The sequence below is a fragment of the Mirounga leonina genome, unplaced genomic scaffold (genome assembly GCF_011800145.1).
Source record: "Mirounga leonina isolate KUSES-001 unplaced genomic scaffold, KU_Mleo_1.0 Mir_173, whole genome shotgun sequence".
Taxonomy (NCBI): domain Eukaryota; kingdom Metazoa; phylum Chordata; class Mammalia; order Carnivora; family Phocidae; genus Mirounga; species Mirounga leonina.
Window position 1 is genome coordinate 23,310,675 of NW_023270447.1, and position 14,024 is coordinate 23,324,698.

At 35.0% G+C, this 14,024-nt stretch overlaps 1 protein-coding gene and 1 long non-coding RNA gene across 2 annotated transcripts in view; one reads left to right on the forward strand and one right to left on the reverse strand.

The window, feature by feature from the left end:
* The window catches only part of COL24A1 (collagen type XXIV alpha 1 chain), a 391,807-nt gene that overhangs the window by 274,524 nt on the left and 103,259 nt on the right, over nt 1–14,024 (forward strand). The gene's annotated exons all lie outside the window — the stretch shown is intronic.
* The window catches only part of LOC118019199, an 88,406-nt gene that overhangs the window by 33,776 nt on the left and 40,606 nt on the right, over nt 1–14,024 (reverse strand). The gene's annotated exons all lie outside the window — the stretch shown is intronic.

The window sequence follows — 14,024 nt, forward strand, 5'->3', positions numbered from 1 at the left end:
TCACACAAGTCCTTGAAGTTTTTTTTCTTCCCACTTTGAGATATAATTGACAAGTAACATTGTGTAAATTTAAGGTGTGTAATGTGATGATTTTATACACACACACACACACATACATATATGATTACCAAATAGGGTTAGTTAACACATCCATTGCTTTACTTAATTACCTTTTTGTGGTGTGGTGAAATTTTTTAAGATTTACCCTCTTAGCAACTTTCAAATACACAACACAGTATTGTTAAATATAGTCACCACATTGTACATTATGTCTCTATGAGTTACTTATTTTATAACTGGAAGTTTGTATCCATTCACCATTTCCCCCATCTCTCCACTGCTGGCAACAACCATCAGTCTATTCTTTGTTCCTATGATTTCAAATTTTTAGATAACACACATATGTGAGATCATACAGAATTTTTTTTCCTCTGTCTGACTTATTTCGCATAACATAATGACTCCCAGGTCCATCCATATTGTTGCAAATGTCAGAATTTCCTTCTTTTTGTGACTGAACAGTATTCCATTGTATATATAAACCATATATACACCATTCTCTTTTCAAATATAAGTTGACCATATATGCATGCATTTTTTTCTGGGCTCTCAGTTCTTTTCCACTAGTCTATATGTCTTTTTTAATGCCAGTACCACACTGTTTTAATTAGTATAGCCTTGTATTAATACAGTTTGGAATTAAGAGGTGTATACCTCCAGCTTTAATTTTTTACGATTGTTTTGGTTATTTGGGGTATTTTCTGGTTTCATGTGAATTTTAGGATTTTTTCTATTCCTGTAAAACATGCCATTGGAATCTTGATAGGAATTACATTGAATCTGTACATGGTTTGGGATAATATGGACATGTTAACAATATTAATTATTCCTACCTACGAATATGAGATAGCTCTCCATTTATGTGTCTTCAATTTCTTTCATCAAGGTCTCACAATTTTCAGTGTATAGGTATTTCATCTCCTTTGTTATATTTATCCCTAAATATTTTATTGTTTTTGATGCTATTATAAATGGAAATGTTTTCTTTCTTTCTTTTTCAGATAATTCATTGTTAGTGTATGGAAACATGACTGGGTTTTCTAGGTGACTTTTGTATCCTGCAATTTTGCTGAAATCATTTATTAATTTTAGCAGGTTTTTTTGTGTGGAGTATTTAGGGTTTTCTATATATGAAGATAATGCCATCTTCAGAGACAGTTATACTTCTTCCTTTCTCATTTTGGTGCCTTTTATTTCTTTTTCTTGCATAAATGCTCTTGGTAGGATTTCCAGTACTATATTGAATAGAAGTGGTGAGAGTAGGCACCTTGGTCTCTTGTTCCTGATTTTAGAGGAAAACCTTTCAACTTTTCACTGTTAAATATGATGATAGCTGTAGGTTTGTCATATATGGCCTTTATTATGTTGAGGTATGTTCCCTCTATACCTGCTTTATTGAGAGTTTTTATCATGAAAAGTTATTGAAATTTGTCAAATATTCTTTCTGCTTCTATTGAGATGATCAGATGGTTTTATCTTTAATTCTGTGAATGGGGTATATCATATTGATCGATTTACAGGTGAACCATCCTTGCATCCCAGGAATAAATCCCACTTGAACACAGTGTATGATCCTTTTGATGGGATGTTGAATTTAGTTTGCTAGTATTTTGTTGAGAATTTTTGCATCCATATTCATCAGGGCTTTGGTCTGTAGTTTTCTTATAATATCCTTATCTGGCTTTTGTATTAGGGTAATACTGACCTGAGCTTGGGTATATTTCTCCTCTTCAAAATTTTGGATGAGTTTGAGAAATATTACCATTAATTCTTCTTTAAGTGTTTGGTGGAATTTATCAGCAAATGCTAGATTTTTCTTTGTTGAGAGGTTTTTCATTAATTATTCAATCTCATTCATTATTGGTCTGTTCAGATTTTCTATTTCTGCATGATTCAGTCTTGGTAAGTAGTATGCTTCTAGGAATAGATATAGTCTAAGTTGTCCAATTTGTTGACAAATATTGGTAGTCTTTTATGATCCTTTGTTTTTCTGTGTTATAATTTATGTCTTCTCTTTCATTTCTAACTCTATTTGAGGCCTTTCTGTCTTGGTGTTTGTCAGGTTTGTCATTTAAAAAACCAACTATTTCGTTAATCTCTTCTCTAATTTTTCTGTTTTCTGTTTTCTTTTTATTTACTTTGCTCTAATCTTCATCATTTCTTTTCTTCTGCTAACTTTGGCTTTAGTTTGTTCTTTTTCTACTTCTTTGAAGTATAAAGTTAGGTTATTTATTTGTGATCTTTCTCCTTTTTTAAAGTAGGCACTTATCACTGTAAACTCCCCTCTTAGAACTGCTTTTATTGCATTCCATAAATTTTTGCTATATTGTGGTTCCAATTTTGTTTGAAGATTTTTTGTTTTAATTTTTGTTTCAAGTTATTATTTAAATTCTGGTTAGTTAACATACTATTGGTTTCAGGAGCAGAATTTAGTGATTCATCACTTACATACAGCACCCAGTTCTTGTCATAAGTGCCCTCCTTAATCCCCATCACTAATTTAGCCCATTCCCTGCCCACCTCCCCTCCATCAACTCTCTTTGTTCTCTGTAGTTAAGAGTTTCTTAAGGCTTGCCTCCCTCTCTTTTTTTCCCCTCTTCCCCTATGTTCATCTGTTTTGTTTCTTAAATTTCACATACGAGTGACATCATATGGTATTTGTCTTTCTCTGACTGACTTATTTCATTTAACATAATACTCTCTAGCTCCATCCATGTAATTGCAAATGGCAAGATTTCATTCTTTTTGGTGGCTGAGTAATATTCCATTATATATATGTGTTCCTTTATATACATATATATACACATATATATATTCCTTTATATACATATATACATATATATTCCATTATATATATATACACACACACACATAGGGATGCATGTGTCCCTTCAAGTCAGTATTTTTGTATTCTTTGGGTAAATACCTAGTAATGTAATTGCTGGGTCTAAGGGTACTTCTATTTTTAACTTTTTGGGGAACCTCCATACTGTTTTCCAGAGTGGCTGCACCAGCTTACATTCCCACCAACAGTGTAAGAGGGTTCCCCTTTCTACACATTCTTGGCAACACCTGTTATTTCTTGTGTTGTTAATTTTAGCCATTCTGACAGGTGTGAGGTGATACGTCATTGTAGTTTTGATTTGTATTTCCCTAATGATGAGTGATGTTGAGCATGTTTTCATGTATCCGTTGGCCATCTTTATGTCTTTGAAAAAATGTCTATTCATGTCTTCTGCCCAATAACCCTTTATCAGATATGTCATTTGCAAATACCTTCTCCCATTCCTTAGGTTGTTGTTTAGTTTTGTTGATTGTTTCCTTCACTGTGCAGAAATTTTTTATTTTGATGAAGTCCCAATAATTCATGTTTGCTTTTGTTTCCCTTGCCTCTGGTGACGTGTCTAGTAAGAAGTTGCTACAGCCAATGTCAAAGAGGTACTGCTGTGTTCTCCTATAGGATTTTGATGGTTCCCTGTCTCACATTTAGGTCTTTCATCCATTTTGAATTTATTTTTGTGTGTGATGTAAGGAAGTGGTCCAGTTTCATTCTTCTGCATGTGGCTATCCAGTTTTCTCAACACCATTTGTTGAAGAAACTCTCTTTTTCCCATTGGATATTCTTTCCTGCTTTGTTGAAGATTAGTTGACCATGTAGTTGTGGGTCCATTTCTGGGTTTTCTATTCTATTCCATTCATCTATGTATCTGTTTTTGTGCCAGTACCATACTGTCTTGATAACTACAGCTTTGTAATACAGCTTGAAGTCCAGAATTGCTTTTCTTTTCTTTTTCAAGATTGCTTTGGCTATTTGGGGTCTCTTGTGGTTCCATACAAATTTTAGAATTGTTTGTTTTAGCTCTGTAAAAATGCTGGTGGTATTTTGATGGGATTGCATTAAATGTGGAGATCCCTTTGGGTGGTATAGACATTTTAACAATATTTGTTCTTTCAATCCATGAACATGTAATGTTTTCCATTTCTTTGTGTCCTCTTCAGTTTCTTTTGTAAGTATTCTATAGTTTTCAGAGTACACATCTTTTACACCTTTGGTTAGGTTTATTCCTAGGTATCTTATGGGTTTTGGTGCAATTGTAAATTGGATCAATTCCTTGATCTCTCTTTCTGCTGCTTCATATTTGGTGTATAGAAATGCAACAGATTTCTGTACATTGATTTTGTAACATGCGACTTTGCTGAAATCATGTATCGGTTCTAGCATTTTTTGTGGAGTCTTTCAGGTTTTCTACATAGAGTATCATGTCATCTGCAAATAGTGAAATTTTGACTTCTTCCTTGCCAGCGTGGATGCCTTTTATTTCTTTTTGTTGTCTGCCTGCTGAGGCTAGGACTTCCAGTACTATGTTAAATAACAGTGGTAAGAGTGAACATCCCTGTCTTGTTCCTGACCTTAAAAGAAAATCTCTCAATTTTTTCCCCATTGAGGATGATACTAGCTGTGGGTCTTTCATATATGGCCTTTATGGTGTTGAGGTATGTTCCCTCTATCCCTTCTTTGTTGAGGGTTTTTATCAAGAATAGATGCTGTATGTTGTCAAATGCTTTTTCTGCATCTATTGAGAAGATCATATGGTTCTTATCCTTTTTTTTAAATTAATGTGGTGTATCATGGTGATTGATTTGTGAATATTGAACCACCCTTGCGGCCCAGGAATAAATCCCACTTGATTGTGGTAAACAATTCTTTTAATGTACTGTTGGATTTGATTTGCTAGTTTCTTGTTGAGAATGTTTACATCCATGTTCATCAGGAATATTGGCCTATAATTCTCCTTTTTAGTGGGGTCCTTGGTTTTGGAATCAAGGCAATGCTGGCCTCATAGAATGAGTTTGGAAGTTTTCCTCCCATTTCTATTTTTTGGAACAGTTTCAGAAGAATAGGTATTAATTCTTCTTTAAATGTTTAGTAAAATTCCCCTGGGAAGGCATCTGGCCCTGGACTTTTGTTATTTGGAAGATTTTTGATTACTGATTCAATTTCTTTGCTAGTTATGGGTCTGTTCAAATTTTCTATTTCTTTCTGTTTCAGTTTTTGTAATTTGTATGTTTCTAGGAATTGGTCCATTTCTTCCAGATTGCCCAATTTGTTGGCGTATAATTTTTTATAATATTCTCTTATAACTGTTTGTATTTCTGTGGTGTTGGTTGTAATCTCTCCTCTTTCATTCATGATTTTATTTGGGTCCTTTCTCTTTTCTTTTTGGTAAGTCTAGCTAGGGGTTTATCAATTTTATTAATTCTTTCAAAGAACCAGCTCCTACTTTCATTGATCTGTTCGATTCCTGGAGATTTTTTGTTTCTATATCATTTATTTCTGCTCTAATCTTTATTATTTCCTTTCTGCTGACTATAGGCTTTATTTGCTGTTCTTTTTCTAACTCCTTTATGTGTAAGGTTGGTTAGGTGGTGTATTTGAGACTTTTCTTGCTTCTTGAGGTAGGCCCGTACTGCTATATACTTCCCCACTTTTGCTGCATCCCAAATGTTTTGGACTATTGTGTTTTCATTTTCATTTGCTTCCATGAATTTTCTTTATTTCTAATTTCCTGGTTAACTTTAACTTTCTTTTTTTTTTTTTAACTTTAACTTTCATGTATTTGTGGTCTTTCCAATTTTTTTCTTGTGGTTGACTTCACGTTTCATAGCATTGTGGTCTGAAAATATGCATGGTATGATCTCAAGTCTTTTTGTTACTGATTGAGGCCTGATTTGTGACCCAGTATGTGATCTGGAGAATGTCCCATGTACACTCAAAAAAAATATGTATTTGCTGCTTTAGGATGAAATGTTCTGAATATATCTGTTAAGTCCATCTGGTCCAGTGTATCATTCAAAGGCATTGTTTCCTTGTTGATTTCCTGCTTAGATGATCTGTTCATTGCTGTAAGTCGGGTATTAAGTCCCCTACTATTATATTCTTATCAATGAGTTTCTTTATATTTGTTATTAATCGATTTATGTATTTGGGTGTTCCCAAGTTGGGGGCATAAATATTTACAATTGTTAGTTTGAAGATTTTTTAAATTTCCCTTTTGATTTCTTCTTTGATCCATTGGTTGTTGAGGACTGTGTTTTTAAATTTCTACATATTTGTGAATTTTCCAGCTCTCCTCCTGTTGTTGATTTCTAGTTTGATGCCATGAGGTTAGAAAAGATACTTGATGTAATTTCTATCTTCCTCAGTTTGTTGAGATTTATATCGTAGCCTTACATATGGTCTATTGTTCAAAATGTTTCATGTAGACTTAAAAAGAACATGTATTCTGCTGCTGTTGGACGGAATGTTCTATATATGTCTGTTAGGTACATTTGGTTTATCATGTTGTTCAAATCCATTGTTGCCTTATTGATTCTCTGCCTGGATGATATAACCATTTTAGAGAGTAGGGTATTAAAGTCCCCAACTACTATTGAATAGCTATTTATTTCTTTCTTTATTTCTGTTAGTATTTGCTTCAATATTTAAGAGGCCCAATGTTTGGTGCATAAATATTTACAATTGTTATATATTATTGATTAATATTTATAATTACATATTATTGATTACTATCATTATATGATAACCTTCTTTGTCTCATCTATATTTAGCTAAAATTCTGTTTTGTCTCATATTAGTGTAACTATCCCTGCTTTCTTCTGGTTTCCTTTATTTCTTTTGCTTGAAATATCTTTTTCATTTCTTCACACTCGGTCTCTGTGTGTCCTTAAAGCTTAAGTGAGTCTATATGGGTGGGTCTTGTCTTTTTATCCATGCAGCTATTCTGTATCTTTTGATTAGAAAATTTAATATATTTATAATTAATTACTGGTAAGGTCTTCCTATTGACATTTAATTTTAATTGTTTACTGACTGTTTTATAGATCATGTCTTCTTGTTTTCTCTTGTGTTGTCTTTGTGATTTTATGACTTTTTGTAGCAGTATGACTTAATCCTTTATTAAAATTTTGTGTATCTACTACATTCTTTGTGGCTCACATAAAATATGTTTTAACATCTTATTTTAAGCAGATAACAACTTCCATACTATACAGAAACTTTATACTTTTACTTCTTCTCCCTTCCTCATATTTCAGGTTATTGATGTTACAATTTACATCTTTTTATATTATGATACAATAACAAATTATTTTAGTTATTTTTAACGCATTTGTTTTTTAACTTTTTAACTAGAGTTGTAAGTGATTTATGTACAATCATTACAATATTAGAGAATCTGGTTTTGAATATATATTTACATCTGTTGGTGAGTTTTATACATTCATGTTTTTATGACATTAATTACATTCTTTTATTTGAGCCTGAAAAATGCCCTTTAGCATTTCTTGTAAGACAGGTTTACTGGTGAACTCTTCAGCTTTTTTTTTGGTGGGGGGGAGTCTTTATAGCTTCTTCATTTCTGAAAGACAGCTTTGCTGGGTATAGTATTCTTGGTTAACACTTTTTCTTTGAATATTTTGAAGAAATTATTCCACTTTCTCCTGGCCTGCAGTTTCTGCTAGGAAATGTATGTATAGTCTTATAGGGACTCTCTTTTGTGTGACAGTTGCTTTTCTCTTGCTGCTTCCAAAATTCTCCCTTTGTCTTTGACTTTTTACAATTTAATTATGAGGTGTTTTCAGTTATTCTTTTTGGATTCAACTTATTTGGGATCCTTTGGGCCTCAAGAATCTGGATGTCCATTTCTCTCCCCAAGTTTGGGACATTTTCAGCCATTATATCTTCAAATAGACTTTCTGCTCTTTTTCTTCTCCTTCTGGCATTATCACAATACATGTATTTCACTTGATGCTGTCTCATAAGTACCATAGATTTTTTTCCCTTTATTTTGTTCCTTTTTTTTCTTTTTACTCCTCTGGATAATTTCAAATGACTTGTCTTTGAGTTCACTGATTCTCCTGCTCGGCTGAGTCTACCACTGAAGTTCTCTATTGAATTCTTCAGGTCAGTCATTGTATTGTTCATCTCTAGGATTTTTGTTTTCTTGATTTTTATGGTTTTTATTTATTTGTTCGATTTCTCATTTTGTTCATACATTGTTTATCTAATTTTATTTGTCTATTTGTATGTTCTTAGAGTTCACGGAACTTCTTTAAGATGATTATTCTGAATTCTTTGTCAGAAAGTCCGTAGAATTCCGTTACTCTGGTATCAGTTATTAAAGTTTTATTAGTTTCCTTTGGTATTGTCATCTTTACTTGATTCTTTATGGTCCTTGTATCCTTGCACTGGTATCTGCACATTTGAATAAGCAGTCCCTCTTCCAGACATTAGAAGTTTATTTTGGCAAGGAAAGTCCTTCACCAATCTGCTTAGCTGACTGGTTAACTGGCAATATTTAGCTGACGGGTTAACTGGTAGCATTTGTGGGCAGGCACAGCTTACTGTTGAGGTCTCCAGTTGGGCAAGGCCCCTACCCATGGTCTGAGCTGGGGGAGGGTTGTCACTGGCTGTTCTCTGCAGATGGGTGAGCCCGTTGGCTGGGCTTCATTTTAAAGGGAGGCCAGTGAATAGACACCCTGGTTGGGTAGGAGTGCTGGAATGGTGAGGTCTCAAGCTGTATTCCCTGGCAGGACAATACCTCTGATTGGACTTTGTAGTCAGGCAAGGTCTCATGTTGTGCACCCTAACTGAATAGTGTTATTGGCTGAACTCCATGTTCATGAGACCACAAGCATGGCTTCACAGTTGGACATAGCCACAGGCTGTGCCTCAAGTTTGTATAGAATCACAGGCTGTGCTTCATGATTACTTAGCCCACTGGCTGTACCCCTGTGTTGGGTAAGGTCACTTGCCAGGCTTTCTGGTTAAGTGGGTTCTTCAGCTGTATCTCAGTGTTGGCTGACATCAAAGACTATATGCTCCATGGTTGTGTGGAGTTACTGTCTGAGCTTTTATTGGGTAGGGCTGAAGGCTATGCTTTGTAATTGGGCAGGACCACTTAGCCCAGGCTTCTTGCCTATACAAGGTTGCAGGCTGTGTTTAGTAATTGTACAGGCCCATTGCTAGATTTTGCTGCTGGGTAGAGCTGTTGGCTGGGCTTCACAGCTGGACAGTACTTTAAGCTGGGTTCCAAGGCTTCCCATGACCACTGTTCAGATTCTGTGGTCATTTCCAACATTTTGGCAGGGCTGCTGGCTTGTTTGCCTGCCTGAGTAGAACTATATATAGTATGGACTCCACAACTGCCCAGGTTCTACGCCCAGGCAACCTTGGTTAAGTGGGATGGGAGTATATGGTTAGCTCTTGGGCAAGGTTGCAACTCAGGGCCATATAATGGGCTCCACAGCAGGTATGATCCTTTGGCTGGGACCCAAATCATGCAGAACCCTTCAACAAAGCTCCCAACCAGACAGAGCCACCAACTCAGCTCTGCAGAAGTGCAGAATCACTGACTGGGCTCTCTGCTCAGGTGCTACTGCAAATAGGAATGCAGTCCACCAAGATCTGGTACAGGTTGCTATAATCCTTGCCTCTGTCCTCTGTCTCTATCTGATCCTCAGTGGTCAAGCCCCCAGGCTTCCCCAGTGATATCCATGAAGTAAGACCTTAGTGGGCTACTCTGGAAGCATTCCATAACACTGGGGGAGCTGAATGTCCACTTTGGGTTTTCTTTTCCTCACTATAAGAAACTATAAGCCAAGGGAGCCACCTGATGCAATGCTGTGCTGGTCTGAGGAAAGGACAATGCAATCAAAATGAAATCTTTACTCTTACCTTTTTACTGTGGCCCTGTAACTCTGTAATCTAAGAGAGTGCTTCAGCCTCACCCTCAGGTTCTAGGATTTTCACAATGGTGGTCTTTTATGTGGATACTTGCTACTTGGTCTTCTTCTGAGGATGGCTGAATTCAGGAATGACTTATGTCACTATCCTGATGATGTTGCCTCAGCTATAGAACTTCTGTCATAAAGCATTTGAAGGGGAACATTTTGTGTTATCTCAAACTTACTTTGAATATTTCTGATTTTTATTCATACAGCTGACATTATTACTATAGAGTAATATCCTAGTTCTAGAATGACATAAGAAATCCTTTGCAGGCATAATTTAAGCTATCAATATCTGATCTCAAATTTTAGTATTCTTTCAAGGGAAATTCTAAATGTCACATTGGACAGATTCTCTCACCACAGGGCAAATAGAAGTTGTAAATAAATAATGAGAACATCTTGTCTCTTACTTAAATGCTTAATTTATGATATTTGCTATATTATTCCAGATGTGACCTCTCTGGATATTTTGCTTTTTTATTTTACTGTTCCATCTTCCTTGCCTCCCATCTTTAAATAATGAGATCTCCCCCAAGATTATTCTCTCTTTACTTCTCTAAGTATTCTTGCCTTTGAAGATATTCTCATATCTTGGGAGTCATCACTTATGACCTTCCCAGAAAATGATTTTTCTTTTTGCCATATTATGGGAGTCTTACTCAGCCTTTTAAAGATAGCTCCTGCCCCCAGTAATCTCAATTACATTTCCAAGAACTGAGAAGAAGCTCTATCTGGAAGAATACAACAAATACCATAAATGAAGCACAAACTGGCTGTCTTACCATTCATATCACTTACCAATAATTTTGATTCCTTTAGCAATAATTAAAATAATGCTATCTCACCTCTTCCCCAAAATAATAAGTAACTGTACCAGTGTATATCAACATGACATTTGAATTTTGAGGGTGAACCAGAAATGTCGCCTGTTTTTCAGCAATTGGCAAATTGAGTCTTTTTTCCCCTCTGGTTTTACATAAGTGGTAAAGTGCCCATTTCTCCTCTTTCTTGCTCTCTCAGTCCTGGAAAACTATGATAGGTGTTCCACTGCAGCAAATACAAAGCATTAGAGAATCACCCCCCCTCCAAATTATCTTCAAACTATGCGTCCAGGCTGAACAATAGAATTTCACTTAGATTTTCTCATAGAGTCCTTCCAATAATCTAGTGGTGCTTTATTTTCCCCACTTTACAACTGAAAAAAAAAAAAAAAAGAGCAGGCTCAGAGAAAGCTAAGAATATAGCAGATACCAGAGCTGGCTCTATCTAGTTCCTTTATTATGACTTCCGTGCCTCTCAGCCACACTACTCCATGAGGTAACCAGGCTCGGGCTTATATTTCGCCTTTTTGGAGTTCTTGATATTTTTCATCTTTTTTAGAGGAGTCATCAGGGCTGGACTCACAGAGAAGCCAAGTAACAAATGCTGAAACTGTGATTATCTTTCTGAGAATTCATATCAAATTCATTTTTATATGAGAAAGTCATTAACCATTAACAATTATTAATACTTTAGCATGGATTTTTTTCAATCACCTAGTCTGTTTCCCCAGCAGAACACTAAATGTTGGTGAGGAGAACAAAACTAAGATAAAGAAGGGTCTAGCCATGCCATAGGATAACAGGCATGAGTCCCAGATGGGGATAATGCAGCATGACAGCTGGTAATGGGCGGAACAGAGATGAAAAAAGGGGCTCAAAACAAAACATGGAAAAATGATAAACACAGATTTCATCTGCTTCATAATTTTTCCCAGGAACAATCTTGCCTCATACATATCTTTGGTGCCTTTTTTAGTAACAACACATGTGTGTTTCTTTTTTATTCTTTTTGTTGTTCTCCTTGGAATTTTAAATGCCTTTCAGCTCATAAACTCAATAAAAATACCATGGCACATTTTTTCAAAAGAATTTTATGATCCAAGGAACTATTGCTTAATGATACAGCATGATGTTGGATTTATTTTTCACTTTAAAAAATTCTTTCTTAGGCAATGTCACAGAGATGCTACCTATTCTTAAAAAATAAACAAGAAAGAGAGTGAGAAAAAGAAATAAAACTTGTTTTTCAAGGAAGGAAATGCTTTTCTTTCTAGAAGATTGGAAAATGAGAACTAGATTGAAAAATAAAGCAAGGGAAGCATCAGTAACAAATTCCCAAATCTAAGATGTAGACTTCTTTGAACAGAATTTTAAAATGTATATTTTATGCTTGAATTCTGTGCTAAAGTGTTCAGTTGTTTAAATGTATAACTCTGTATGGGGAAAGAATTTGGAAACATCTGAGAAGAAACATCTGCCTGACTTATGGTCTATCACCCATTTCTAAAAAAAAAAAAAAAAAGTCTATCACTGTAGTATCTAACATCTAAACAGATGTGAAATTATGAGAGTTAAAAGTTGAATATATAAAAATGAAATGGTCTTCTTTTATTCTGTTAGGACAAAACTTGGTTGGATTTACTGAAGTGTGATTTTTACCATTTGTATAAAATGGTATGATCATTGTTACTAGGGGAATGTCTTAAAAAATGAAGCCAAGTAAAGCTAAGAAGCTTTCTCAGTAGAATCTTTAAAAGCAAAGTCAGAAAGATGAGAGGACTTATCAATAGTTAGAAAAGAATGATAAAGGTATACATGACTCTTATTTCTGAGGTAATTTCCTTGGAAACCCTGAAAAATGGTAACTTTGTAAATTTGAGGTCAGTGGCATTAAGAAGCAAAGGACTTATTTAAATCTTTATCTTCTGAATGATTTTTATGACTCTGGTCTTAGGCTTGTTTGTTCTGAACTGTTGTGTCATAAACCAACACAGAAATAGAAAGAACCCTGCACTGACCATTATGCAAGAATTGTTCTACCACTATCCCTGCTCTACTACTAAAGAGCTGTACATTGTTGGGTGAGTCATTCTTTGGTTTCTCAGTTTACACATTACACATAAAGGGAACTATGCAGAACCTCCCAAGATGGGAGGGATGCTGAATGGGCAGGAGTGTTCTTCTATTACTAGGTGAGTCAGGAAAAAATTCTTTGTATATATATCTAGCATATTGGCTTCTATATAGGCTTTCTTTGGAAGAAAAGGCTCTATAGCTTAAAAAAAAAGCATTAGCTTGGATGTTCCTAAATTTTTATTAGCCTTACAGATGGTGACTCTATGAAATGTATTTGTCCATTCAGTAATTCAACAAAGTTTTTGAGTACCTTCTATGAACCAAGAACTCTGCTAAGTAATGGGGATACCAAGGGGAACAAGATTAGCAAGATTCCTGATCTCAGATTTTATAATATTGTGAACATTGACCATAGACTAGACCATTGCAAGTAGTGGTAAGTGCAATGATGGTCATAAATAGGGTGATGAAAAAGAATAGCTGGTTAAGGGAAGAGAAGCCTGCTTCCAACAAGGCATTGAGGGGAGGCTTCTCTGGATAGGGGAGGATTAAGTTGAGACCTGAAGAATGAAAAAGAACCAGCCCTGTAAAGAACTTTGGAAGGTGATTCAAGGTAGATGGAAAAGCAAGAGCCAAGAGGTGGAAGTGAAAATAGTCTAGGTGTTTTTGGAAAACTAAAGGGAAGCTAATTATAGTTGTAGCATAATGAATAGTGAAAAGTTGTTTGAGATGAGCTTAAAGAAATGAATAGGAAGCTGATCATGAAGGATTATTTAAATCATGGTAAGAAGTTTGGGTTTTATTTAAAGTATAGTAAAAAGGCATTGCAATATTTCAAGCAGAAAAGGAACATAGTCTGTGATAGGAATCACTATATAACTTGCAAACTTTGTTATTAGCTATCTCAATGGATACAATAAACCTAGGGGACAAAAATAGAACAAAATAAATTTGAATTGCAAGAGCATGTTATGTACCAAGATAATTCAAAGTGGGAGAGAATGGTCTTTTCAACAAAAGGTGCTAGAACAAGTAGAAATCTGCATACAAAAATATAAAGTTGGACCCTTCCTTATACTACACACAAAAATTAACTCAAAATGGGCCTTAGGCTGAAATTTAAGAGCTAGAACTATAAATGTCTTGGAAGAAAACATAGGCGTAAATCTTCATGACCTTGATTTATGCAATGTTTTCTTAGGTAACACCAAAAGTACAAGTGACAAAAGAAAAAAATAAATTAGACCCCATTAAGATTAAAAGTTTTATACTTCA